Genomic DNA, 26051 nt, shown 5'->3' on the forward strand with positions numbered 1-26051 from the left:
GGGAAAAATAAAAAACAGCATGTATGCTGAGTAAAGCAAAATAACAGGAAGTGGGTTTAGGGGACAGATCTGAGAACGTAAGAAGAGAGCCCTGCCGGATCCGACCAGAGATCTATTTAGTCTAGCATCCTGGTTCACACAGCAGACAACCAGTCACCCTGGAGCACCAGCAAACAGAGCAGAAGGGTCAAAGCTGCCTACTATCACTGGTAGAAAAGTTCAGTCAAACTTGGGGACAAATGATTGAGAATAGGTGGACACCCATCCCAACAGTTGATACCGGAACTTATAATAGCTGCTGTTTGTCCACTGAAAGGTCCCACAAACCAGCCTAGGTTTCTTTCCTTTTGGACTTACATGTGGAAAAGCTGCCAGAGTACACCTGCAGATTTGATCAGGGCTCAATGGGAGAAAAAGCCAGCTGAAGGAGCCACTTCTATCGAGAGCTATGCAGACAATTTACAGAATTCTCGTAGGGAGGAGCTTCCCTTGGCTCACAAGAAGTTACCCAAAGGCCATGCTTAGAAAACGTGGTATGCCAACAAGGCGTACACATGCACTTCAGTGGTAGCTATGTTCTTAGCTATGAGAGCAAATAAAACGGAGGATGCCTAGGAAGGATCCTGTGCCGTAAAAGAGGGTGAGAGAGGTGAATGCCCTTGTCTCATTTTCAGATTGCAAAGTCCTTCCCAGATTTTTATGTCAATATATGCTCAAACTTTATTTTATGTGGAGGAGTTGAGAGTGCCTCCTACTGGCGGGAGAGCCTGCTGTCCAGGTGGCCTTAAGATCAGGGAAACTAAGAAGTGATCGTAGCTTTTTTTTAACCCTATCATGTAAATATACTTTGGAGAAAAGCAGGTTCCATGTGTAATTATTTGTGTAAACCTATAACTATGGGGTTGTACATATGGGGTTGTACATATGTGAAATTCTATGTGATTTGTCTTTGGCAGCCATCGTTTTTGTGTATTTTAACTGAACGTTTGCCTACTTTATAACAGTTACTTGAGGCATCCGGTGAAAAATTTACTTAACACCCCCATTAATGTGAGATTTGTTCAAATATTTATTGCGCTGAAGGTATTCAGAGTTCTGAACAAAGGCTGAGCCAGGCAGAGCGAGAAAAGCGTTCCTCGGGAGTTTTGCATTTCAAATTTTTATCCTTTATCGGCAGCCTGTTATGATAAAGGTACTATGTTGGTAGAAACTTAAACATATACAGCAAGAGTGGGGGAGAAAGAATGGCAAAAGGATCCTGTTGAACCTTGGAGGCTACCAGATCTGAGATCTGATGAGATCAGGTTTACCTGAGCTATCCAGGTGAGGGCATATAGGAATATAGTGCTCTGTTATGTGACACATGGAACTGTGATTATTACCAGGCCCCCATATGCTGGGGGGCTGGGGACTTAGCAGGTCACAGAGGGGCTCGCCAGGGACATCTTTCCATCACCAGTGACATACTGCTGTCACTCACCATGCACCCAGAAGTTATATCGGTGCATTGCCGACAGGAATATAGGAATATAGTGCTCTGTTATGTGACACATGGAACTGTGATTATTACCAGGCCCCCATACCCAATGCTGGGGGGCTGGGGACTTAGCAGGTAACAGAGGGGCTCGCCAGGGACATCTTTCCATCAACAGTGACACACTGCTGTCACTCACCATGCACCCAGAAGTTATATCGGTGCGTCGCCGACAGGCGCCGGAGATGTTCTAGCATTTGGGGAAACCCTGTGGTTAAACTCTGTGCTGGAACGTCTCCTGGTGATGCACTGGTCACTTTCAGACACACCGAGAGTGATGTTAGTGTGTTGAGAAGCTGACAACATTCTGTCCCTCCATTGCGACCCCCCCCCCCCGCCCCCCAGCCAGCTAACTTTTGGTGGGAAGCCCCAGTTAGGGGTGGGAGATTCCCCGTCCCTACTGGAGTCATGCTTTGCCTAGTTTTAATTCTGCTTCTAGCTGGTTGTGGAAACACAACCGCTCAGCAGCACAAAGGGACTCCATTGTATCGCCTCTGGGGTAAGCGGGCAGATGGTCGCCTTGTGCATTAGGGTAGAGGGAAGGCAGGGGGATTATCAAGGCAACCTTGTGATGCCACGGGGCAAAATTCCCTTTCTGTTGATCTGGCAGGAAACGGTTTGAGCCCCGTTGTAAACGGGGCCTACCTTATAAGGAGTTCTGGGAAGCGGAGACCACACACAGCCAGCTAGCAGGAATCGAGTTTCATAATGTAGTGACCCCCAACCTTCAATGGTCTGGTATATATCCTGCAGAACAGGAGATTAACCCTTAAGTTATCACAAGCCCAGTCCAGAGAAGAACTCAGAAGCTTGTGGCTTATGCCACTCATGCTTGGGAGGATGGAGTGACCTTTCAACCTGTCAGCTAATGACCGCTAGAAGGGAAATCCGATTTCCCCCTTCCTCAGCGAGTTGACCCTAAGAACCGTTGCCGTTTGCTGCCTCAGTTCCTCTCTGCCTGCAGCCTCAACCCCCCTCCTCTTCCTACTCTGGGAAAAGCCAGGCTGCCAAATTCCCTTCTATCACACAGGATTGGTATTCTTTTCTGTCGTCCTCCCCCTCCCCTGCAACATTTCTCTGTCAGCAGGAGGAAATTCTCATGCAGTGGCTTGCAAACTTGTTTATTTTTGGAGAAAATTGCTTCCATACCGGGGGAAAGGGCCAGAGTGGGCCTGCCCATCTCTCGAAGGGCTCCCACTGACTCCCGTTCTGCTGCCTCTCTCAGGGCCAAGCTACAAGTGACGAATGACACCTGAACGGCAAGTGAACAGACTCACGTGTATTCCTCCCCGTTCACTTGCCCTCCACTCGATCACGTTACATCTTCTCCATCGCCACCTCCTTTCAGAGGGGCTCTCTCACGGCACGGCACCTGCCAGTGATACACTCCCTGTGGCCCTTTGGTTCTCCCCGTATATTCCCTTCAGCTGTGCTTCCACCTCCCCTCCCTTCACTTCCCCCTCATTGCTTGAGATGTGGCTCTATAGCTGCCCTTATTTGATTAGGGATCCAGGGCCGGCCACACAGGTAAGCCAGGTAGCCACTTTGGAATGGCAAACTTGCCAGAAAGGCCAAGGAAGAGGTGTTTTCTGGGATATCCTCCAAGGTTGAAGAGGATATTGGGATACAGTTCTCGGACTAACCAACCTTCCTTATGACACTGCAAAGGACCCTAGGTCCTGCAGGGCAGCCTCGGGTGTGTGTGAGTGAGGGACACAGTTTGTGTGTTTGCTTCTTCTAGGGCAGCTCTCCCTGTTTTCTAAAAATTGTTCCTCCCTTTTTGGATGAAGATGTCTAATAAGAAGGCAGATTGGAGCTTGGTCATCTACACAACGGGACACTTGATCTCTTGAGCCATGGTTTTAATGGGTTCCCTTTCCTTCTACCCTGTTGGGATGTTTTACAGCTTCAAAAAGGCCCCAGATGGAAAGTACATTGTGGCTGCCTTGCAAACATGAGACACCGCAAACCTTTGAGCGAGGAAGCTAGCATGAACCTTGAGAGCTAGCATGGGCCTCGAGAGCTAGCATGGGCCTCGAGAGCTAGCATGGGCCTCGAGAGCTAACATGAGCCTCCAGAGCTAGCATGAGCCTCCAGAGCTAGCATGGGCCTCCAGAGCTAGCATGAGCCTCCAGAGCTAGCATGAGCCTCCAGAGCTAACATGAGCCTCCAGAGCTAGCATGAGCCTCCAGAGCTAGCATGGGCCTCCAGAGCTAGCATGGGCCTCGTGAGCTAGCATGGGCCTCCAGAGCTAGCATGAGCCTCCAGAGCTAGCATGAGCCTCCAGAGCTAGCATGAGCCTCCAGAGCTAGCATGGGCCTCGTGAGCTAGCAAGAGCCTCCAGAGCTAGCATGAGCCTCCAGAGCTAGCATGGGCCTCCAGAGCTAGCATGGGCCTCGTGAGCTAGCAAGAGCCTCCAGAGCTAGCATGAGCCTCCAGAGCTAGCATGGGCCTCGTGAGCTAGCATGGGCCTCCAGAGCTAGCATGAGCCTCCAGAGCTAGCATGGGCCTCCAGAGCTAGCATGGGCCTCGAGAGCTAGCATGAGCCTCCAGAGCTAGCATGAGCCTCCAGAGCTAGCATGGGCCTCGTGAGCTAGCATGGGCCTCGTGAGCCAGCATGAGCCTCCAGAGCTAGCATGAGCCTCCAGAGCTAGCATGAGCCTCCAGAGCTAGCATGGGCCTCGTGAGCCAGCATGGGCCTCCAGAGCTAGCATGAGCCTCCAGAGCTAGCATGAGCCTCCAGAGCTAGCATGGGCCTCGTGAGCCAGCATGAGCCTCCAGAGCTAGCATGAGCCTCCAGAGCTAGCATGGGCCTCGTGAGCCAGCATGAGCCTCCAGAGCTAGCATGGGCCTCGTGAGCCAGCATGAGCCTCCAGAGCTAGCATGAGCCTCCAGAGCTAGCATGGGCCTCGAGAGCTAGCATGGGCCTCGAGAGCTAGCATGAGCCTCCAGAGCTAGCATGAGCCTCCAGAGCTAGCATGGGCCTCCAGAGCTAGCATGGGCCTCGAGAGCTAGCATGAGCCTCCAGAGCTAGCATGAGCCTCCAGAGCTAGCATGAGCCTCCAGAGCTAGCATGGGCCTCCAGAGCTAGCATGAGCCTCCAGAGCTAGCATGGGCCTCGAGAGCTAGCATGAGCCTCCAGAGCTAGCATGGGCCTCGTGAGCTAGCATGAGCCTCCAGAGCTAGCATGAGCCTCCAGAGCTAGCATGAGCCTCGTGAGCTAGCATGGGCCTCCAGAGCTAGCATGAGCCTCCAGAGCTAGCATGGGCCTCGTGAGCTAGCATGGGCTTCGAGAGCTAGCATGAGCCTCGTGAGCTAGCATGAGCCTCGTGAGCTAGCATGGGCCTCCAGAGCTAGCATGAGCCTCCAGAGCTAGCATGAGCCTCCAGAGCTAGCATGAGCCTCGTGAGCTAGCATGAGCCTCCAGAGCTAGCATGAGCCTCCAGAGCTAGCATGGGCCTCGTGAGCTAGCATGGGCCTCCAGAGCTAGCATGAGCCTCCAGAGCTAGCATGGGCCTCGTGAGCTAGCAAGAGCCTCCAGAGCTAGCATGAGCCTCCAGAGCTAGCATGAGCCTCCAGAGCTAGCATGGGCCTCCAGAGCTAGCATGAGCCTCCAGAGCTAGCATGGGCCTCCAGAGCTAGCATGAGCCTCCAGAGCTAGCCTGAGGCCCATGCTAGCTCTCGAGGCCCATGCTAGCTCTGGAGCCTCCAGAGCTAGCATGGGCCTCGTGAGCTAGCATGGGCCTCGTGAGCCAGCATGAGCCTCCAGAGCTAGCATGAGCCTCCAGAGCTAGCATGAGCCTCCAGAGCTAGCATGGGCCTCGTGAGCCAGCATGGGCCTCCAGAGCTAGCATGAGCCTCCAGAGCTAGCATGAGCCTCCAGAGCTAGCATGGGCCTCGTGAGCCAGCATGAGCCTCCAGAGCTAGCATGGGCCTCGTGAGCCAGCATGAGCCTCCAGAGCTAGCGTGGGCCTCGTGAGCCAGCATGAGCCTCCAGAGCTAGCATGAGCCTCCAGAGCTAGCATGGGCCTCGAGAGCTAGCATGAGCCTCCAGAGCTAGCATGAGCCTCCAGAGCTAGCATGGGCCTCGTGAGCTAGCATGGGCCTCCAGAGCTAGCATGAGCCTCCAGAGCTAGCATGGGCCTCGAGAGCTAGCATGAGCCTCCAGAGCTAGCATGAGCCTCCAGAGCTAGCATGAGCCTCCAGAGCTAGCATGGGCCTCGTGAGCTAGCATGGGCCTCGTGAGCCAGCATGAGCCTCCAGAGCTAGCATGAGCCTCCAGAGCTAGCATGGGCCTCGAGAGCTAGCATGAGCCTCCAGAGCTAGCATGAGCCTCCAGAGCTAGCATGAGCCTCGAGAGCTAGCATGAGCCTCCAGAGCTAGCATGAGCCTCCAGAGCTAGCATGGGCCTCGAGAGCTAGCATGAGCCTCCAGAGCTAGCATGAGCCTCCAGAGCTAGCATGAGCCTCCAGAGCTAGCATGGGCCTCGTGAGCTAGCATGGGCCTCGTGAGCCAGCATGAGCCTCCAGAGCTAGCATGAGCCTCCAGAGCTAGCATGGGCCTCGTGAGCCAGCATGGGCCTCCAGAGCTAGCATGAGCCTCCAGAGCTAGCATGAGCCTCCAGAGCTAGCATGGGCCTCGTGAGCCAGCATGGGCCTCCAGAGCTAGCATGAGCCTCCAGAGCTAGCATGAGCCTCCAGAGCTAGCATGGGCCTCGTGAGCCAGCATGAGCCTCCAGAGCTAGCATGAGCCTCCAGAGCTAGCATGGGCCTCGTGAGCCAGCATGAGCCTCCAGAGCTAGCATGAGCCTCCAGAGCTAGCATGGGCCTCGTGAGCCAGCATGAGCCTCCAGAGCTAGCATGGGCCTCGTGAGCCAGCATGAGCCTCCAGAGCTAGCATGAGCCTCCATAGCTAGCATGGGCCTCGAGAGCTAGCATGGGCCTCGAGAGCTAGCATGAGCCTCCAGAGCTAGCATGAGCCTCCAGAGCTAGCATGAGCCTCGTGAGCTAGCATGGGCCTCCAGAGCTAGCATGAGCCTCCAGAGCTAGCATGAGCCTCCAGAGCTAGCATGGGCCTCGTGAGCTAGCATGGGCCTCGTGAGCCAGCATGAGCCTCCAGAGCTAGCATGAGCCTCCAGAGCTAGCATGGGCCTCGTGAGCTAGCATGAGCCTCCAGAGCTAGCATGAGCCTCCAGAGCTAGCATGAGCCTCGTGAGCTAGCATGAGCCTCGTGAGCTAGCATGAGCCTCCAGAGCTAGCATGAGCCTCCAGAGCTAGCATGGGCCTCGTGAGCTAGCATGGGCCTCCAGAGCTAGCATGAGCCTCCAGAGCTAGCATGGGCCTCGTGAGCTAGCATGAACCTCCAGAGCTAGCATGAGCCTCCAGAGCTAGCATGAGCCTCCAGAGCTAGCATGAGCCTCGTGAGCTAGCATGAGCCTCCAGAGCTAGCATGAGCCTCCAGAGCTAGCATGGGCCTCGTGAGCTAGCATGGGCCTCCAGAGCTAGCATGAGCCTCCAGAGCTAGCATGGGCCTCGTGAGCTAGCATGAGCCTCCAGAGCTAGCATGGGCCTCGTGAGCCAGCATGAGCCTCCAGAGCTAGCATGAGCCTCCAGAGCTAGCATGGGCCTCGAGAGCTAGCATGAGCCTCCAGAGCTAGCATGGGCCTCGTGAGCTAGCATGAGCCTCCAGAGCTAGCATGGGCCTCGTGAGCTAGCATGAGCCTCCAGAGCTAGCATGGGCCTCGTGAGCCAGCATGAGCCTCCAGAGCTAGCATGAGCCTCCAGAGCTAGCATGGGCCTCGTGAGCCAGCATGAGCCTCCAGAGCTAGCTGTCAGCTTGTGGCTAGATAAGGTTCTTCCTACAGGTTCCCTTTCAAAAGCAAACAAGAGTCCATTGATTGAATAAGGAAACTTTACTGCAGAAAAGGTCCATTATAGTCCACAGTCCTGAATAGGAGACTCAGGATGGTACACAGTCATTGTTACCAATGAAGGGCAAAGCATGAGGTACAAAGTAACAGTTCCCATCTGCATCAGCCTCCCCCCACAGTTCTCAAAACAACATCTTTCAGTCTTGGGAAGCTGCTCTCCGTCAAGGCCAATGCCTGGTGGAACGGTATTAGACAAAACAGTCTCCTCCGGTGGGAAAGCTGCCTGGGAACTGGTGCACCTGCGGGGAAAGCACTTAGACACTAGAAACATTAGAAAATGGAGTCAGTACAGTTTAAATATACACTGGACCTGACATTCTGCCCCCCTTAAAATAGATCCCCCCCTGGCTTATATGGGTAACGAGTATGAAAAGCTTTGGTTAATCTAGGAGCATGAACATGTACAGAGTTCACCCACTCATCGTATCCAGAATCAAAGTCCTTCCACCTAATGAGGTAAAAAAGCTGATTCCGTTTGATCTTAGAGTCCAAAATTTGTTGCACTTCGTAGTGTACTTGGTCGTCTATCAAAGTAGGAATGGGTGGAGCTTTGATGTGCCACTTGTCGTCGGTGGGAGCTCTTTTAAGGAGACTGACATGAAATGTATCATGAACATGGCGCAAGTTCTTGGGTAGATTTACAGCAACAGTCACTTTATTAATTACTTTGCGGACAGGGAAAGGCCCAAGGAACTTTAATGCTAGTTTGCGGCTCGTTTGAGCTAATTTCAGGTTCTTGGTGGAAATATAAACATGATCTCCAGGTTGTAAATTCCATTCGGCCACACGATGGCGATCTGCGTACTTTTTGTAATCCAGTTTGGCTTTCTCGAGGTGTTTTTTAATGAGAGTCCATTGCTGCTTGGCCTCCCCCCACCAGGAAGATACATCAGGCGAATTAGAGGAATGGCGGGGGGGAGTGTCCAACGGGAAGGGATTGAAGTGAGCTCCATATACAATTTTGAAAGGGGCCTCCCCAGTGGAAGCATGCACACTGTTGTTGTATGAGAACTCAGCTAAAGGAAGAAGGTCCACCCAATTATCTTGTTGGAAATTAATGTAGCAACGAAGGAACTGTTCTAAAATTTGATTAGTTTTTTCGGATTGTCCGTCGGTTTGTGGGTGGTGGCTTGAACTGATTCCCTGCTCAATATTCAACATTCGCAAAAGCTCCCGCCAGAAGTTGGCAACGAACTGTCCGCCGCGATCCGAAATCACCTTGGACGGAAAAGAATGTAATTTTACGATGTGTTTTAAGAATAAATCTGCCAGTTTTCGAGCAGTGGGTATAGCAGCACATGGAATAAAATGAGCTTGTTTGGAGAACAGATCTACCACGACTAAAATGCAATTATGTCCTTTCGAAAGGGGTAAATCAGTGATAAAGTCCATAGATATTATTTCCCACGGTCTGTCAGGCGTCTCCAATGGTTGTAGGAGGCCTGGAGGTTTCCCCTTCCGGGTTTTGGCGCTGAGGCAAATGGGGCAGGAGCTAACGTATTGGGAAATGTCTTTGCGCATGCCCGGCCACCAGAATTGCCGTTGTATTAGATGCAACGTTTTCAGATACCCATAATGACCCGCAGTGGGGGCATCGTGACATCGTTGTAATACCTCCCGTCGGAGGCTGTCTGGGACATAAAATTTGCTTCCAGCTAGCCAGTCCCCCTGTGGGGATTGAGCCAGTTTGCTTTTAGGCGCTCTACCCCCCTCCTTTTCCACCTCAGCTTTAAGTTTCGATTTCCACTCCTGGTTATGCGGGAGGGGCTGTCTTGCGCGGCTGCGTGTAGTTACCACGCCTCCTAATTGCGTAGGGGAGAAGACCGTGTCTACAGTCTCCTCCCGTTTGCTCTTGTGTTGGGGCATGCGCGATAGGGCGTCTGCAAGAAAGTTAGTTTTGCCCGGGAGGTAATTTAAAGTGAAGTTGAATTTGGAAAAGAATTCTGCCCATCGCAATTGTTTGGCGTTCAGTCTGCGAGGGCTGCGAAGGGCCTCCAAATTTTTATGATCTGTCCAGACCTCGAAGGGATACCGCGCCCCCTCCAGCCAATGTCTCCAGTTAGTGAGGGCCGCTTTCACTGCAAAAGCTTCCTTCTCCCACACATTCCAATTTCTTTCTGCTTCTGAAAATTTCCTTGACAGGAATGCACAAGGCCGTAGTTTCCCATCCTCCCCCTTCTGCAATAATACCCCTCCTATCGCCGTATCGCTGGCGTCGACTTGCACTATGAAAGGGTAATTTTCGTTGGGGTGGCAAAGGATGGGTTCTGTTACAAATTGTTCTTTTAGGCATTCGAAAGCAGTTTGGCAATCAGATGTCCACTGTATTTTGGAGGAGGGTTTTTTAGCCTGGTCCCCTTTATTTTTTGTCCTTAACAATTCGGTTAAGGGGAGCGTGATTTGAGCAAAGTTTGCTATAAAGTCTCTATAGAAGTTGGCAAAGCCCAGGAAGGACTGCACGTCTTTGCGGGTGGTGGGAGTTTGCCATTCTTGGATCGCTTGTATTTTGGCTGGATCCATTTTTAACCCCTCTTGGGAGATACAGTACCCAAGGTAAGTGAGCTCAGTTTTGTGGAATTCACATTTGGACAGCTTAATGGGAAGTTTATTGTTCATCAAAGTGGACAGGACTTTTTGCACCATTTGCACGTGTTCCTCTTCCGAGTCTGAATAAATTAATACATCATCAAGGTACACCACTACCCCTTTATAGAGGAATTCGTGTAGAACTTCATTTATCATGGACATGAATACCGACGGGGCTCCCGCCAATCCAAAGGGCATAACTAAATATTCATACTGTCCGAGGGGTGTATTAAATGCGGTTTTCCACTCATCCCCTGCCTTGATACGGACATGGAAGTAAGCATCTTTTAAGTCTAATTTTGTAAAGATCTTACCTTGAGCCACGACGTTGAGAAGATCTCGGATGAGTGGGATGGGATAGGCGTTGTTGGTAGACACAGCATTAAGTCCTCTAAAGTCCGTGCACAGTCGAAGTCCCCCATCTTTTTTCTTTACGAAGAGTACCGGAGCGGCATGGGGGCTATTGGCTGGACGGATGAACCCTCTTTGAAGATTGGTGTCGATGAATTTTCGGAGCTCCTCTCGTTCATGGAGACTCATGGGATAGAGTCGTCCTTTGGGCAATGAGGCTCCAGGTACAATTTCCACCGCGCAGTCAGTTCGTCGGTGCGGGGGTAGAGTATCAGCTTCTTCTTCGGAGAAGGCATTTAGAAAGGGCCAGTACGGTTCGGGAATTTGGTTTATTTCTTCTTGGGTGAGAAGAGCCTTCTCGGTGCAAGTTGGATCACTGCCCCAGTTTTGGTTCCAGCGATGGTTTTTACAGTTGGAGTGAGTGAAGGTGATGCACCCCTCTGCCCAATTTATGTAGGGATTGTGATCACATAGCCACTTGCTGCCTAAAATTAACGGGTATTTGGCAGTGGCGCTGATGACAAAAGACCTTTTTTCCCAGTGTTGGCCCATGCCGGTAATTATTGGGATGGTTTCAGTGGTAACAGGGTTCATATTGGTGCCATCCATTTGTTCAAAAATCACTGGGTTTTGCAATTCACGAGTTGGTAGAACTAGTCCGTTGACTAGGGCCGGGGCGATAATGTCTCTCGAGCAACCCGAGTCGATGAGGGCTTGCACTCGGATGTGCATCTTCCTCTCCGGGTTAAGTAAAGTCACTGGCATGAATAAGATGGACCCAGGTGGCCGGTTCCGTGCAGGGACGGGCTTGGGGCGGATCTGTCGTTTGGGCCCTTTTACGACAGATCCATCTCGTTTCCCGACTGGGGGCTTTCTGGATTGACTTCTGCGTTTGGGGAAGCGGGGTCGTATTCCATAACTTCTTCCGCTTCCAGTCCTCTCTCTGAGGCGGGCCTTTGGGACGCGCCGCGGCCTCTGTTCGTGCATGGCGCGGGAATCGGGCGTTGGAGAGTAGGAAATGGAGCAAGGGTTGGACGCCGTAGTTGAAGCGGAGGTCTTTGCACAGGCCGGTAGGGGCATTGTGCTGCAAAGTGACCGGCTTGTCCGCATTGCAAACACAGCCCTTGTTGCCATCTAGCATCTCTCGCTCCACGGGTGGCATATCCAGCTCCCCGTCCTCCCTTCTGTAAAGTCAAGGGTCTTCTTTGTCCCGTTTGTTGTTGTTGTTCAACCAAACGGACTTCCAAAATGCAATTCTCAACTTCGCATGCAAGTTGGATCCAACCTAACAACGTAGGGGGATTGTCCTGCATAAGGGCTCTGTCCAGAAGTCTCGGGTTTAGCCCTTGCTTGAACAGAATGATTTTGGTGGACTCCTCACACCTAGGGCATTTGGCAGCCAATTGTCGGAATTTCGTGATATAGTCTCTCGCCGACATGCTGCCCTGTTTAATGGCTTGCAATTCTGTTCGGGCCCTGGTTTCCTCTAAGGGGTCTTCATATTGCGCTCGAATAGCATCCACCAACCCCTGGAGAGTATTGAGTTCCGGGGCCCCGATATTGTATAGTCCTACATACCAGTCCGCTGCTTTGCCTTGTAAGCGGGAGCCGAGATGTTCAATTTGACTGGCCTCGCTGCCGAAGAGGTGTCCCCACCGGTTGAAGAATTGCACGACTTGCACTAGGAAAAATCCCAGTTTGGAGGGATCCCCATCAAAAGTAGCTTCCAGTTTCACCCAGCCCATCGGGAGGTCTTGCCTCGGAGCCGGTGCTGGGTAGAAGTCCGTCGGAAGCATCAATGGCACTTGGGGTACGGGGGGACCCGGTTGTGGTAGCGGCGCTGGTTGCGCTGGCGGCGGCATCACCGGCTGAGCCGGGGGTGGCGGCCTCGGCTGGGCTGGCAGTGGCGCCCTCGGCTGGGCTGGCAGTGGCGCCCTCGGCTGGGCTGGCGGTGGTGCCCTCGGCTGGGCCGGTGGCTGCAGCCGTGGTCTGGCAGGCGGCTGCAATCTTGGTCGGGCTGGTGGTGGCAATACCGGAGGTGCTGGCAGTAGCGGTTGAGGTGGAGGTGGCCGTTGCGGTTGAGTAATGACCGGCCGCTGAGGGATGGGTTGGTGGGGTCGTAGTGGTGTAGGTCCCACCGGTTGGTTCGGAGGTGGTAACACGGGTTGATCAAGTGGCAAACGTATCGGTTGCTGCAACGGGGTTAATTGCGGTCGAAGCGGAAGGGGCCGCAGCGGCGAAGGTCTGATGGGTGGTGGGCCGCGCGGGCTTGCCCCTCCCGGCGTCGTGATCCTGGGAAGCAGAGGCTGATCTTGAGGTGCCGGTAGGCCGTCCCTCGGGGTTAGTTGAATGGGGACCGCTTCTCGTGGTTGTTGTGGCAATTCCTCCCCAGGAGGAGCCGGAGGCTCTTCCGTCTGAGTCGGCCGAACCGTCGTTGGAGAAGCAGGAGGGGGTATCACCGTCGTCTCGGTTGGACGGGTTGGCCCTTCTTCCCCCTCTCCAGGCAGCTCAGCTGGAGTCTCCTCGGAAGGTGTATCCCCGTCCGATTTAGGGGTTTCCGTTGGAGTCTCTCCGGGTGCCTCAGCTGGAGTATCCCCGCTAGGCGGAATTTCGTCTAATCTAGGGGGTTCCTCTGGCGTTTCCCCCGGTTCTCCAACGTCCTCCACTGGATAGGACATAACGCTTTGGAGGGTGGCTATTTGTACAGCCATTTCTTCAGGTGAAAGCCTCTCTCCTGCCCCCATCGCTGAGATTAGGTGAATGGCATGAGCCAAACTTTCCTCCATATCAATCAGTCTAGCTTCCAACTGTTGCATTCGGCTTGGACCCGGTTGCCCCGTAGCGGAATCTCCCTCGGTTGTACTCACCGGGGAAAACGGCCCCCAAGGCGGAGGATCTCCTTGATCGACTCTCGATCTCGCTGCTAAAATTCCTTTGGCTAGACCCGTCACTGCCGAGATGCCGGAATCTACAGCATGGGTGCGACTTTGCATCTGCACCCAACTTTGTTCAGGAACTTCCGTTGGCTCTTTCCATGGAGCAAGTTCCGAATAATCCCAACTCAGGGCGCCGCGGCGGGATGTATTCCCGTCCGTATGTTCGGTCGTCCTGTTCCAAAACAGCCACGGTTGGCTGCTATCCAGCTCAGGGACAGTCCCTAGGCTTCGGCGCCCATCCATCGAAACTCTAGGATGTAGTCCTCCGGCCCGGCGCTCTCGCGTTTCTCGGGGTCTGGCTCCCCACTCCGACGGGGTGGGTAACGAGATCAAGGGGAGAGCGGTAGCCGTCGGCCTGGTCCCCTCACTGCCGAGGTCGATGAGAGGCGGTGTAGAGGTCGAAGCTCCGGCCCCGACCGACACCGGTTCTTGAGATTCTTGGGGTTGCGCTGTTTGACTGTCGGGGGACGCATACGGATCAAACAAGGGATCCTTGTCCGGGACTCCCTTGGATTCCGCTGAGCCCGACTCAGGCATGATTGGTAACAAAATGTCAGCTTGTGGCTAGATAAGGTTCTTCCTACAGGTTCCCTTTCAAAAGCAAACAAGAGTCCATTGATTGAATAAGGAAACTTTACTGCAGAAAAGGTCCATTATAGTCCACAGTCCTGAATAGGAGACTCAGGATGGTACACAGTCATTGTTACCAATGAAGGGCAAAGCATGAGGTACAAAGTAACAGTTCCCATCTGCATCAGCCTCCCCCCACAGTTCTCAAAACAACATCTTTCAGTCTTGGGAAGCTGCTCTCCGTCAAGGCCAATGCCTGGTGGAACGGTATTAGACAAAACAGTCTCCTCCGGTGGGAAAGCTGCCTGGGAACTGGTGCACCTGCGGGGAAAGCACTTAGACACTAGAAACATTAGAAAATGGAGTCAGTACAGTTTAAATATACACTGGACCTGACACTAGCATGGGCCTCGTGAGCCAGCATGAGCCTCCAGAGCTAGCATGAGCCTCCAGAGCTAGCATGGGCCTCGTGAGCCAGCATGAGCCTCCAGAGCTAGCATGAGCCTCCAGAGCTAGCATGGGCCTCGTGAGCTAGCATGGGCTTCGAGAGCTAGCATGGGCCTCGTGAGCTAGCATGAGCCTCCAGAACTAGCATGAGCCTCCAGAGCTAGCATGGGCCTCGTGAGCCAGCATGAGCCTCCAGAGCTAGCATGAGCCTCCAGAGCTAGCATGGGCCTCCAGAGCTAGCATGGGCCTCGTGAGCTAGCATGAGCCTCCAGAGGCTAGCATGGGCCTCCAGAGCTAGCATGGGCCTCAAGAGCTAGCATGGACCTCCAGAGCTAGCATGGGCCTCGAGAGCTAGCATGAGCCTCCAGAGCTAGCATGGGCCTCCAAAGCTAGCAAGGGCCTCTAGAGCTAGCAAGGGCCTCCAGAGCTGTGTTTGGGTGGCTCAAGTCAGAGAAAGGGAAGAAGATGGTAGCACAGATTTGGCCAACAAAACAGTGAAGGGAAATGCTATGTTAGCTGGAAATTGTAGACAAATCAGAAGGCTTTGTCATTTTCTCCTCTCTAGAGTCCACACAGCAAAGATTGCTCCTCAGAGGGTTTGTTTATTTACGCTTCACCTCCCCAAAGGGGAGGGGAAATTGACAGAGTCTTTGGGGAGGCAAAGATGAAATTAAGAAACCCTCTGAGGAGCGATCTCCAGGCGCTGTCTTTTTAAACTATGCTTCCCGGCTAACATTGCGTCTCCCTACACTTGAACATCCCTGTGTAAGATGTCTCATGTAGAGAAACTCTCAATCCTCCGGTCTGCCAAGCGGAATATCTGGTAGTTCCTGCCTTCTGGTACTCACATCAGTCGCAGTGTTTTGAGTTTTTGTGCCTCAAAATCAGAGCGCCCCCCCCAACCCAGTTGCTATTTTTGAAAACTTGGTTATCTTTTTCCATTGAATGCTTGTTATATGTGAATTATATTTTTAGTAGAACAGGAAACCCCTGGGGTCAGGATGTTCACCCGCCCTTCCTGGCAGTTGCTTTTGTCCATCTCTGTTTAATGGCTTGGGGGGTTCGAGTTCGGAGCTGAAGCTTCCAGCTCTGAGAGGTGCCAGCTGGTCTAGCCCCCCCCCCCATTTTTTTCGTTGCAAAATTGGTCCTCTCAAGAGCTATGTTTGCTACCCACTGCCGTCCCAGAACGGAGTAATGGAGATAAAAGTAGTACGCAATAATAAGTAATAATATCTTGGACCCTTCACCTGGAAGAATCTGGAAAGCCTGGGGTTTACTTTTGCCACCATCCCCTCCCTCTAGCTGCCCTGGTGCTGTCTTAGCTCAAACAGTCTCTGGGTTCTGCTAAGTTCTTTGTCCCTCTGTGTGAGTGGTTAGGGTTCACACTTGACCCTGTGCGCGTTTGCCGGGCTGGCGCGCCCATGGAGGTGGTGCCAGCAGCTGCCTTGAACGCTGACTGGGGGGGGCGGGGGCGTGCGCTGCAGAGCTGGCGGTGGCAGTGCTGGCAGCTGAGTGGAAGGGCTGGGAAGCCGCCCATGTGCTGCCCCGGCTGCCTGCTGCACCGGGCCTGCAGCTGAGCTGCTGCAGCCTCTCAGCCCTCCTGCTCAGCTGCCTCACATTGCCGCCACCGCCAGCATGCACTCCTGGCCAGGCACAGCAGCTGCGGTCCAGGTGTGGCAGGCGGCCAGGGCGGCGCGTGGAGCAACTGAGCAGGAGGGCTGGGAGGATGCATGCGCACTACCCCGGCTGCCTTCCACATCTGGCCCACAGCTGCTGTGCCTGGGCAGGAGCGTGTGCTGGCGGCGGCAGTGTGGGGCAACTGAGTGGGCAGCTTCCCAGCCCCCCCACTCAGTTGCCCCATGCTGCTGCCACTGCCAACAAACAGCTGTAGGCCAGCCAGGCACGGCAGGTGGCCAGGGCTGTGTGGGGTAACTGAGCGAGAGGGCTGGGAGGGCTGGCCACCCGCGTGCCGTCCCAGCTGCCTGCTGCACCAGTGGGGCGGCCAGCTCACAGCAGCACACCCTGCGTGATGATGTGGCTGCCCCCACGTGTTGCGTGCACGTGGGGGGAGCAACACCCCTGAAGCTGCCCCCGGGTGCAGGTATCTGGCCTCAGGCACCAGAAACCCTGGCCCTGGCCCTGCGCGTTCGCTTGTGTCTCATTGATGGGCTCTGTCTTGAGACTGCTCACTTTAGGAAAATAGAGGTATTTCGCTGAAGGCTTGCTGGAGTCTGATTAGCAACGTTAATTGCACATGAAGAGGCGTGGCTATTTTCAAAGCCTTTGCCTTAAGGAATAAATGGGGTGCAAAGCGACAACAGAGAACAAAATTTCCTTTTATTAGATTTGTTCCAGATGGAATATTATTTATCAACAGTCCCTAGAGCTGTGGCTATGCGTGTGAACGTGTGTTTGCAGGCTGTTGGAGGAGAGAGATCCACACAAGCCTCTCCTTAGAGAGCTTCCAGAAAAGGATTTTAGAGCAAGGGAGATATCCAGTTGCCTGTACATAGAGAGAGGTGTCAAGAGAAAACGCTTGACCTCTGGTTCTATTGCCAAGATAAACATATCGCCCCGTAGAGTCCCAACCAAGCATGCCTGTTTCCTGCCCCAAAGCTCAGCCCCTTTAGCAAGAAAAGGTCCCAGTCTAGCTCTTTCCTCTTTGCAGGGTGTTTGTTATGTAGGAGAACATCCACAAGTGATATCATACTCCAGAAGTGGTACAATTCACTCAACCACCTCCAAATTCTGCAGCCTCATTCCAGTGTTTACAGCCAGGCATGCAAGATGTGGAGCCACCCACTAGGCATGCCAGCCAGCCATGTGAGCTTTAAATGCGACAGCAGTGTGGATGAAACGTTCGTCACTTGGACTCGTTCCCCATCTCCCCCCTGACCCAATTCTGGAGGACCCAGAATCTATTACTCTTGCCACAGATTTGTTCCGCGCCAAAGACCTGATTTTTCGGTAATGAGAGATGGCAGATCTAAAGACTGACTTATGTTACGTTACTTCATCCCTTTCGCCTTGTATAGTAAAGTTATTTTTCTGTTGTAAAAGGTTCTTGAGTTTAACGTGATCGAGAAGTATGCCTCTTCACACCTTAGGGTAGCTGGGTAAGAACGGGAACTTGCAAGTGTTTCTTCATTGCTGAGTATTATTTTTATTACTTTCATTTATAGTTTAGAACCCAAGGCAAATTACAAATATGATGAAACCAATGTTCCCTCTAAGCTTTGCAATGTTGTGAGCTAAAAATCTACTTTGTGAGCCAAAACAACTTTCATTAAAGTTTTGAGTGCACCTCCTTTTAAAAAAAAAATTACAATCAAATTGTTTTGATTACAATCAAAACAATTTAACAATAAAAGCCATTAGGTGAAAGGGCCACAAAAATCAGAGTATGCTTCTGTATAAAAATGGCTATGTCCATGCTGATTACAAAGGGGTAGTTGTATTAGTCTGTTGCTACAAAATAAAGCAGACACGCAACGGCACCTTAAAGACTAGCACATTTATTTCAAGAAGAGCTTTTGTGAGTCAGTGCTTGCTTCTTCAGCCTCCTTCTGCGCCAAGGCCAAGTTAAATGATGCCTTCACCATGGTGGCGGCTGAGGTGCTACCTCCTCTCCTCAGCTCTCTGGGGCTGAGGGGATCCTAGCGATTTCAGGCTGCACGGGTCAGGCCAGACCCGATCACTCAGCTCTGCTCTGTTCCCCAGCTAGAGAGACAGCAGTGGCTGGAGGCGCTCTCTGGCACCACCCTGGGGGCCAAACCAGCCACAGCCAGGAAGGGAGGAGACAAGTGGGATGAGGCTCCATCCCTATAGGGCCCACCTGCAGATGCTGGCTGAGTGGGAGGGCGGGGCCACCTGAGGGTTAGTATCTGTGAGCTACATCTGAGAAGCTGTGAGCAGAGGAGTCAGAATCTGTGAGCGATTGCTCACGTGCTCACATTAGCGGGAACACTGGATGAAACACTGTTCAGTGAGTCAGTAAACCGATTACAAATTTTGCTAAAATCGCACAATAAATGACCTGATATATAAGATTACATTTAACTTTAACAGCAGAGATTCCTAGAAAGGCAAAATAAGGCAGTTGGGTTCAAATTGTAGAACAAGGGGGAAATTGTCAGGAACCAAAAAGTTGAGCAACAAAAAAGTAAAATACAACTATTTATTATACAGTGCGCAAAATCTTACGATGGTGCATAGTTTATTATTATGGTCAAAGACCAGCAGAGAGCATCCAAAAAGTGTTCCTGGGTAGAACATATAAAATTACAAAACATAAAACATAGTTTATACATAAATTACAATATAAAATCTCTGGTAATAAATATTTAAAAATCAATTGCATTACATAACTATTTGCTTACGAATTTTACAAGCTACTGCAAAGAAACTAAGATAGGATTAAAAATAACATATATAGGATACCATTAAAAACTCAGATCATAGTATACAGCAATAAGATGAAGTTGCATATCTAATAATAGAGAATCACTATAATGCGCATAATAATGGGCGTTTCAGCCCTGAGGGTCTTCTTCAGTGGTCATAATTATATCAACACACACATGAAACAGTATCAGTATAAACGTTTTTATACTGATATGCTATATCAGTATAAAAGCGTTTTTCTTTTTCAGGCCGGGCTCCAAATAATAGTTATAAATCAATTCTGCATAGACTGAGGAGCTGTTATTCATCAAAGATAATGTCAAAGGACTACCATTCTGTCTTGGATTGTAGTTAAATTCCCAGTATGTGTTCATGCACAAACCAAAGACCAGGATCCCCCCCTTCCCAGTCTTTCTTTCCCTTTTGAACAGGGGAAAAAACCAGAATAACACGTGCAAATCTGTTTAAGGCAGCAAGACAATCCGTGTATCTTTAATATAGTTCCTGAGCGGAACCGTTGCACCCCTTCTAAAAGAATGCCCTCCCAAAGAGTTCTCTTTGAGACGTTTTGTGAAATTTGGGTAGAACATATAAAATTACAAAACATAAAAGATAGTTTATACATAAATTATAATATAAAGTCCCCAGTAATAAATATTTAAAAATCAACTTCATTACGTGCTATTTGCTTACGAATTTTACAAGCTACTGCAAAGAAACTAGGACAGGATTAAAAATAACGTATATAGGATATCATTAAAAATGCAGATCTTAGTATGCAGTAATAAGATGAAGTTGCATGTCTAATAATAGACATGCATAATTGTACTGAGGGGCTGTCACTCATCAAAGATAATGTCAAAGGACTACCGTTCTGTCTTGGACTGTAGTTAAATTCCCAGTGTGTGTTCATGTACAAACCAAAGTCCAGGATTCCCCCCTTTTGAACAGGGGAGAAAAACAGAACAACACATGAAAATCTGTTTAAGGCAGCAAGACAATCCGTGTATCTTTAATATAGTTCCTGAGCGGAACCGTTGCACCCCTTCTAAAAGAATGCCCTCCCAAACAGAAATTTGGGATGTTTTGTGAAATGATAGTATGGGGGGAGGGGGGGCGATTCAGGCAGATTCAGGCAGATTCTTCCATAAAGTAAGATTCACCACTGAAGATGTGCATGAATGAGCAATTGCCAATTTTATCCATGTACAGGCTGGCATCTTCAGAAGGCTTTGCTCAGATGAGCGGAGCAATCTCAGCAAAACACAGCCGGAGAGCCAATCCTACCAGTATGCGATGGTCCAGTGCCTTTAAAGGAGCAAGAGTCCCGTAGCACCTATAAGATAACAAAATTTGTGGTAGGGTATGAGCTTTTGTAAGTCACAGCTCACTTCTTCAGATATCTGAAGATATACTCTACCACAAATTTTGTTAGTCCTTTAGGTGCTACTGGACTCTGGCTCTTTTCTACGGTTTATGGGCTTTGTGATAGCATGCACTTTGAACTGAACTCGATAAAGGGCATTCTGCATACGCTCAGAGGCATGCATTTATTTACATCGTCCAGTTACAGCAAAACGAAAACCCTGACTATGGCGGTTTATACTCAGAATGGGGGTTTAGTATAAGGGGAAAGGGGATGGTTGAGCTGGGCAGCAGAAGAAGCCACACGCCCAGGGAACGGTGGAGCTGGCAAGATCTCTCATTGAGAGGGAGCCACAGACAGAAAAGGGACGATGTATGTTTGGGAGACGCAAAACTCCCATGACATGTGTGCCACTACGTCCTCAGGCCGTTCCCCTGCAAACAAGAGAATTTTGTAACATGTAGACGGAACCTTCTCTTCTGCAGGATTCAGTTCTTGCTGAAAGGAGCTGACATCTCAGACCAAAGGCCACAGCTTGAAATTGGATGCCTGTGGATCTTGTGCAACATGGTTTGGGAACATGAAATCTATAATCATGACTCAGTTTCACTCCCCTCCCTGCCTCAGACTTTCCAAGACCAGAGAGGTGGGGGGGGGGGGCGCATGACCGAACCACATGGAATTTTGCTAGGAGCTGCCTGGCTAGAGCTCTGGAAAGATCTCCTGTCTTTTTTGGGCAGCTTCCACATGGAGATTTTTCTGTGCCTTCGCTTTCAAACACGGGGTGGGGGGAGAGCATCCACATGATGTCACATGTCCGCATGATGTCACATGTCCGCATGATGTCCTCTTTTCAGGCCTTTTCTCCATAGACTCTTTACTAAGCTTGTTTTACTCTGAGGTTTTAAGGAAGATTACAGTCCAAGCGCATTACTGTGCCCTCTGAAGGTGTGCATTCTCAAAATATGCCCACGTTGGTGTGGTTTTGCTGCCATTGGCCCTTCATGGCCACCGTTTCTCGGCTGTAGCATAGTGGTTAAGTGGTCGGGCTGTGAGTCAGCGCTCTGCTTGTTCGACTCCCATTCCTGCCATGAGCTCTTCAGGTGGCCTCGGGTAAAGCCACTCCTTTAAGCCCCAGCTCTCCGGCTGTATCGGGGGGGGGGGGGATAACAATAACGCTGATTTTGTTCACTGCTGTAAGTGGTGCACTAATATGTCTTGAAGAGTGATATATAAGTGCAGTCATTGTTATTTCGCCCATGGGAGGGCTTTTTAAAAAAAATGGTCATAGAGGTATTGTGGGGCTTAAAAATACCCTGTGGTAGTAAGGTGGGGAAAATTGCAGCCCCAAGTAGTTGGGAGCAGGAAAATGCATAGAAAACTCCTGCGCAGAAGCTCCGCTACCAATGCGCATGCCTTGGCATTCACAGAGGGATTGAGAGCAACATGGAAGTTCTTCAATGTGTTTAAGCAACCTTTCTCCCCTACAGCTGCTTTACTAGCACAATACAGGCCTAAGTACGCCCTCTGCCCTGACTTAGATGGCCCAGAATAACCCAGTCGCATCATACCTCAGAAGCTAAGCAGGGTTAGCCCCGATTAGTAGTTGGATGTGAGGCTACCAAAAAAGCCCAGGGTCGTTACACAGAGGCAGGCACTGAGAAATCATAACATAGCATTTGATTTATATACTTCCCTTCAGGACAACTCAGTGCCCACTCAGAGCAGTTTACGAAGTATGTTATTGTTATCCCCACAACAATCACCCTATGAGGTGGGTGGGGCTGAGAGAGCTCTGAGAGAGCCGTGACTGACCCAAGGTCACCCAGCTGGCTTCAAGCGGAGGAGTGGGGAATCAAACCCAGTTCTCCAGATTAGAGTCCTGCTGCTCTTAACCACTACACTTAACTGGCTCTCAGTAATAATAACACTCAATTTTTATACCACCGTTCAAGACAACACCCACTCAGAGTAGTTTACAAAGTATGCTATTATTATCCCCACAACAATAATCACCCTGTGAGGTGGGTGGGTTTGAGAGAGCTCTGAGAGAGCTGTGACACAAGGTCACCCAGCTGGCTTCAAATGGAGGAGTGGGGAATCAAACCCGGCTCTCCAGATTAGAGTCCTGCCACTCTTAACCACTACACCAAACCCCCTCTGTCCCTCTCTCGTGCTATGACTTGATGGCACTTTCCATGCACACACACACACACACACACACAAATTGTCCCCAGATTGAGATGCCCTCAGTGTCGTACTGCCGCAAACGTGATTAGTCGACAGCTAGACCGTGACTACTGGACAGAAGAACTGGGAAATTTAGAGCCAGGAGGCTGTGTGGGTGTGTCTTTTTGTGTCTAAAGCCCAGAATCTGCTAAAGAGTTTGGTCAAAGCTGAGCGTTGGGACGGAAAAAAACAGCTGAAGTCTAGCCGTCATAGAGGGATGGATGAAATCCAGGATTCCTGGATCCTTTCAGTGCCGGGGAAACTGCCTCCCATTCCATTATTAATTTCTGAAGGGAAAGGTTTTCAGCAAGCCGGCCAGGAAGTCATAGCTCTTGTGAGACGATCACTTCACAAACTGATCACAATTCTGGTCATGTTTTTTTTCTTTGCCTCCCCTCCTTTGCAGACATAAGCCTCTTGTGTCTAAGTGGGCTAACCTTAGATTGAGAGAGGATTAGTAAGAATACACATTATCAAGTAGTGAGGATTAATAACATTAATAATAATAATAATGTTCAATTTATATACCGCCTTTCAGGACAACTTAACACCCACTCAGAGCGGTTTACACAGTATTATTATTATCTCCACAACAATCACCCTGTGAGGTGGGTTATTATCCCTACAACAATCGCCCTGTGGGGTGGGTGGGGCTGAGAGAGCTCAGAGAGAGCTGTGACTGACCCAAGGTCACCCAGCTGGCTTCAAGCTGAAGTATGAGCCAAGCTACAAGTGACGCCTGACACAGGTTGGACACTTGTCAGCTTCCCTCAAGTTTTGATGGGAAATGTAGGCGTCCTGGTTTTACAGCTTGGCTCTCCATTACAGCTGCAAGACCAGGACGCCTACATTTCCCACCAAAACTTGAAAGAAGCTGACAAGTGTCCAACCTGTGTCAGGCCTCACTTGTAGCTTGGCTCTTTAGTAAGAGCCCATCTTAAGCCAGAAGGGCCCTGGGTGTGGAATGGAACCCTTCAGCCTTCTTCGTCCTCCTTCCTATCTTCTCCTCTTCCCGCACCCACTCTCCCCATTCAGATACCCACTTATATCAAGGATTTTAATTAAGGTTTTAATTAAGAGTGTCTTAATGCAGTCTTCCATGGCAGAATGGAGATTCAAACCGGTGTCTCCCAGCTTCTGTAACTCTAGCCACTGCACTCTCACACTCTCTACCCACTCTCCTGGCTTTCCGCAAATGATGCAAAACCGAATTATTCAGAAAGGCTTTTTACTGAGATAGGAGGACTGTGTTGTAGGGAGGGGAGGGGTCTCAGATTCTCAGATGTGCCACTAATGAGTTAGGAACCATAGACCTCACCACTATGTTGCCTTACAAATTGTTTAAATATATACTCCTATGTATTACCGTGCTTTATGTTGTCCAATATCATTCCTAAAATTGGTTATGTTCTGTTTCAGCATTTCTTCTACTCTGTATTGGCTCCTTGCTAATGTTCTGTCTTTGTAAACTTGTATATATTTACCCTATGGCATTGTATGGAACTGTATGAATGACACTGTATGGAAATGTCCTTGATACTGATTTCACTAATCTCGTACCATGTAATCCACCTTGAGTCTCAGTGAGAAAGGCAAACTATACATGACAAATAAATAAATAAAATAAACACACCGCACTAGCTCTAAGGTTTTACCATAGAGTTTCTTGCGATTCTTAGAGTTACTCTGTGTGTCTTCTGGGTTCTTCCCGGAAGTGATGTCATAACGTAGTCAATATCAGTATTTCCCTGCCCCCGTCTCTCCTGCCGGTTGCCAAGCTCAGCTGGGCAACCAGAACTTGCAGTGTCTGCCGTGGCCTGCTTTGCTTTCCCAGGAGCTGTCCTTCTCACAACAGTTCCAGTAGCGAGGGATAGTCATTGTAGAATAGGAATGCAGACACACACACAGTCAGGCAGCTGTTGCTGCAATCTGGGCTGGGGAAAAGGTCTGCAAATAAATTCAGTGCACATCTTGTCAGGGCTTGCCGCGGCTGCCGCTGGGCGTGGCACTGGGCGGTCTGCTCCCGACGTCACAGGGGGGCCAGGGACGCTGCAGGACCCTGCTCTGTGGAAGGAGGGGCAGTATACCTCACCCAGACTCCCTCTCAGTCCACTCGCTGGCCTGCTCAACCTGGCCTGCTTACCCTCTGTGTCCTCCATCATCTCCTCCTCCCAGAACTCTCCTCCACGCCTCCACTCTCACACTGCTCTGTGCGCCATGCTCCACATCATCACTCCTCACTCACACCCACCACCCCAGAGCTCTTCCCAGCCACCCTTTATAGGGTTTCCTCTCTCTGCCCCGCCCTCCTTCTAGGCTTGTTCCTTCTCCTGACCGGGCCCAGATGTGCGTCCCTCCAGGTGTTTCCCCCCAACCACTAATCCCTCCTGGGCTCCTTTGCTTTGCTGGTAGGGTGGGGTTGAGTGCAAGCCATCCCCAGCTGAGGGCTCCTTGGCCTTGCTCACGAGGAGCTGCCCCAGCCAGCCTCTGTGCTATTGAGCTTGCCTGGCCTTGCTCACGAGGAGCTGCCCCAGCCAGCCTCCGTGCTATTGGGCTTGCCTGGCCTTGCTCATGAGGTGCTGCCTTAGCCAGCTTCTGCGCTGCCAGCTCAGCAATGCTGGGCGGGGCTACCCATCTCCTCCCCCAGAATGCCTGTGGCAGCCCCCCCTGGAGAGGCTTGGTTTCTAGCAACTCCTGAGCCAGGCTGCTGTCTTCTAGCCATGGTGTGGCTCTGGGCTGTAGAGACTGCTTCCTCTCCCTGCCAGGTAAGGGCTCTGCTTGGGTTCCTGCTGCTGCTGCTGCTCCCACATTCCCCCTGCTGTGGCCCTTTCCCTCTGGCCTGCTTAGCCCCCTTTCTTCCCCCTGGAAGGTGGGACTGGCTGGTCTCTCCTTGCCCCCTCCACCCCTCTGAGGTTCTGGCCTTTTACCCCTTCCCCCTGGAGTAGGTAAGTTCTGGCCCTGGTTGCCGGCTTGGGGGGTGGGGTTGCTGCCACCCTTTTGTCCCCTGCTGTTCCCTCTTGTCAAGTCTGGGGGCTGGGGCTCAGACCCCGGACACATCTGTGGTTGCTGCCTCTACTGCAGACCCCCATGAATGCTACTTCAGTGCTCTGTTTTCTTACTTTTTCTAGGAAATCTTACTCTTCAAGTATCTGAGAGTCTGCATCAAAAAGGGCCTGCTGTGGTTTGTGTTGCTGTGTCCCGCTGTCCTTGGCTGGCTCCAAATCTACCTTCGGGAAGCAGGAAGAATTATTGCTGGCCACCTTGGTGTGGATGAGGTGAGGGGGCGGTGAGTTCCTTAGAGACTGGATGTTGGACCTGATTTAAATGGAGTGGCAGCAGGACAGACAAATGCACCCATTGGCATTGTGTGCACCCAGTGCCTCATTTCAGCTGGGCCAAAAGCCACAACGGCTGATTCTGCACACGTTGGATAATGCACTTTCAATGCACTTTATCAATCGTTTGAGGTGGATTTTTTATTCCGCACACAAAAAAATCCATTCTGAATGATCTCTAAAGAGGATTGGAAGTGCATTATCCAACGTGTGCGGAATCACTCAGCGTATGTGCTTTTAGCAGGCCACACTGTGGCGTGCTAATGTAGGACACCGCCCAGCATTACCTGTGTTGTTTTAATGAGATGTCGGCTGTGTTTGATGTCACATGAAGAAAGTGTTTGGCATCCTAGGCGAAGTATGA

General features: G+C 51.1%; 1 protein-coding gene across 2 annotated transcripts in view; it reads left to right on the forward strand.

Annotated features, from left to right (window-relative positions):
• KANK2 (KN motif and ankyrin repeat domains 2) overlaps positions 1-26051 on the forward strand; it is a 98739-nt gene that overhangs the window by 28466 nt on the left and 44222 nt on the right. Inside the window, exon 1 of one of the 2 annotated variants that reach the window (XM_055003272.1) lies at positions 25594-25638. The exons of the other annotated variant lie outside the window; for it this stretch is intronic. The gene's annotated coding sequence lies outside the window, so the exon portion shown is untranslated. Of the gene's footprint in view, positions 1-25593; positions 25639-26051 lie in introns of those variants that run through there. 2 annotated transcript variants of the gene reach the window in all.

The sequence above is a fragment of the Eublepharis macularius genome, chromosome 19 (assembly GCF_028583425.1).
Source record: "Eublepharis macularius isolate TG4126 chromosome 19, MPM_Emac_v1.0, whole genome shotgun sequence".
Lineage (NCBI taxonomy): Eukaryota > Metazoa > Chordata > Lepidosauria > Squamata > Eublepharidae > Eublepharis > Eublepharis macularius.